This window comes from Rattus norvegicus, chromosome 9, assembly GCF_036323735.1.
Source record: "Rattus norvegicus strain BN/NHsdMcwi chromosome 9, GRCr8, whole genome shotgun sequence".
NCBI lineage: Eukaryota > Metazoa > Chordata > Mammalia > Rodentia > Muridae > Rattus > Rattus norvegicus.
Genome location: NC_086027.1, coordinates 28810620 through 28813676, shown reverse-complemented (window position 1 = coordinate 28813676; position 3057 = coordinate 28810620). Strand labels below are relative to the sequence as shown.

Genomic DNA, 3057 nt, shown 5'->3' with positions numbered 1-3057 from the left:
GTAATAAAGGAACTCCAAAAAGTGAGGGTATGATGATTTCAGGGCAAGATTACACCTAGCTAAGCTTGTTGTTCATGTTTACAAAGGCAGGAAGATCTTTGAGCTCAAGGTCTGTCTACACAACAAGTTCTAGGACAACCAAGCTTATGCAATAAAGGAGTTGGAAAACAGAAAGCTAACTTTCTCACATGAAAATAGTCTCTATTTATAGATTTGACAACTACAAGTGTTATAACCAGTGAAGCACATAGGACTTGCTATATTTAAAAAAATGTATTTGCTGTCTTTTTCTAAAAAACCAGGAGCTCAGGTCATAAAATGCTGATTCATGGGATAATCAAAAGAGAACCTGGGGTAAATGATTGAATTGATATGCAAATAAAAGACTGGTCTTTGCTCTCTAAGAACTGAGCTATCTAGAGATTTAAAATTTCTCTTTTACAATTTTATCTAGAAGGTTTTCTGATTTGGTCAGAAAATCTAAAAGCTGTCTAGAGACCTAACATGGCTGTTTTAGAAGTTTTCTAGCAGGTTTTCTGACTTTGCTTAGAATACCCAAAAGCTGTCCAGAGAGTTATTACAGCTCTTTTAGAATCTTTCTAGTAGGTTTTCTGACTTTGGTTGGAAAACCCAAAAGCTATCCAGAGAACTATTACAGATCCTTTACAATTTTGTAAAATAGGTTTTCTGACTTTGGTAGAAAAACCTAAAAGCTACCCAGAGAATTATTACAGATCTTTTAGAATTCTTCTTGCAGGTCTTCAGATTTGGGAAAATCCATGAGCCACATAGAGGACTGTCTAGAGACTACCTCAAGGAGACTACCTAGCTGTCAGCTTACATCCCATCACTGACTTCAGATAATTTTTCCTGCTATTCCCAAACACCCCTTCCTCAGGACCCCCAACCAAGTTGAGACTGGTCCTTCACACCACCCCTGGAGGAGGACCAGCAGGGCATGGGTTTTCTCAAATGCTGACAGTTGCTGTAGGGATAAGGCTTGTTTAAATAATAATGTATATATTTTACTTTATGTTCCTCCTTCAGGGAATGTTCTCCCTGCAAAGTTAATGAGTCCATCATAATCAGAAACAGCATGATTTTAGACATGGAGAATATGTCCGGTACTCCTCAAAAAATGATAACACTGTGACCACCAGGACAACACTTAAGACTGTGGGAAAGAACTCTGGAAGTATGAGTTCAATAATATATGAATCAATATAAGATCTGTTCTTTACATTATTTCTCAACTATAGAAAAAATATGAATGCAAAACGAAATGTATGAGAGACTTTGCAGACCTGAAAGAACAGAAGCAGGTGCACTAATGAGCTGGTTTTGTCAGAAAGATACTAAGGAAGGGAGATAAAGAGATTTTGGGAGTGGTGATCTCAGAGCAAGATCCCACCCAGCTAAGCTTATTGTTTGTGTTTGTAGTTGAACAAGGAATAGTTTGGACTTTTAATATGGAATGGAATACATCCAGAAATGGAAGGCACCATTGTGATCCAAATCTTGAGGTTGGGAGACAAAGGCTTTTGATATGGATCTTGAAGAATACTGGACATAAAAAGTTTAGGCCCAGACATGGTAGTATATACCTTTATTTTCAGGACATAAAGACAATCAGATTTCCAAGTTTAAGGCCAGGCTAAAACAGAGCAAGTTCTAGGTGAAGGAAAGCTTAGGTCTAGGCATGGTATGTTACATGCATTTAATCCCACCATTCAGAAGACAGAACCTCGAAGATCTCTGAGTTCAAAGTTTACTACATAGCAAGTTACAGTACAGTCAAGGTTAGGCAGTGACAGAGATGGAAAACAGAAAGCTAGTGATAATGTAATAAAACAATGATGTGAGGCCATATCCCAACTCCAGCAAACGGCAAAACTCTAAAGCTTTGAACATGTGGCTTTGTCTATAGAATAAAGGGGCTAAGGTCATAAAATGCTTGAGTTGCAGAGATGACTCAGAGGTTAAGAGCACTGACTACTCTTCCAGAGGTCCTAAGTTCAATTCCTAGCAACCACATGGTGGCTGACAACCATCTGTAATGAAATTCAATGCTGTCTTCTGATGTGTTTGAAGACAGTGACGGTGTACTCATGTCTATAAATTAATAAATAATTTTTTTTAAAAATGCTGACTTGTGGGATTATCAAATGGTAAACCTGAGGCAAATTATTGAATTTATGCAATTCCCAAGAAAGTAGCTTGTGCAAAATAAAACACTGAGGTTTGGTGTGCAATAGAGTGACATCTCAGGAAAAGAACTATCTCAAGCAGACCCCAGAGCTTTCAGTTTGTATCTATCACCAACTCAGAGTCATTCATCTGCTGCTCCCAATCACTCCTTCCTCAGGGCCCCAGACCAAGTTGAAGCTGGTCATTGCCACCACAGAAGTACCCACAGGCTAATCTGAGGAAGACAGTTCTCCAAGTGAGGTTCTCTCTTTCTAGGTGATTATCATTTGTGTCAAGTAGAAAAAAACTAATCAACACACTCCAGAAAGAACATTATATTACTAAGTTGCATTACAACTCGGTAGCAAGCGTGTGTGTGTGTGTATATATATACATACATACATACATACATATATATGCATATATATGTAACTAGAATATATCCTGCATTGTTTACATTACCATATAGAGATTATGTAACCTTTATAAAGTACTTACCTTTGTTTTGGTAACACAGTACGACATTTTATTCATTCTCTTTATCATAATTAAATATAAGTAAGTACTTGCTATACATAATTTGAAAACTAAAAATAGGCTATAATTTAAGGAGATACAATTTACACCCAAAAATCATTATTTATTAATGGACCAAATCTCCGGTTCTGCAATTTTCAGTTGGTAGTATTTAATGCCAGAATTTTAGATATCAGAAACCATGGCAGTGTCATCCCTAGGAAGACCAAAGTTCTATAAAAAATGTAACTAAGCCATGAAAGTAAGCCAGTAATAAGCTTTCCTTTGTGGATTCTGATTCAGTTTCTGCCTATAGATCCCTGCTTTGTGTTTCTGTTCTGATATCTCTCAGTG

The 3057-nt window shown here is 37.0% G+C and overlaps 2 non-coding genes across 2 annotated transcripts; both read left to right on the top strand.

Annotated features, from left to right (window-relative positions):
• The first annotated feature begins 425 nt into the window (after window positions 1–425).
• Window positions 426–484, top strand: LOC120094879 (U7 small nuclear RNA). Its single transcript, XR_005489574.1, has one exon. It is a non-coding gene; the product is annotated as a U7 small nuclear RNA (small nuclear RNA).
• Window positions 485–571: 87 nt separating this feature from the next.
• LOC120094874 (U7 small nuclear RNA) lies at window positions 572–634 on the top strand. Its single transcript, XR_005489569.1, has one exon. It is a non-coding gene; the product is annotated as a U7 small nuclear RNA (small nuclear RNA).
• Window positions 635–3057: the final 2423 nt, after the last annotated feature.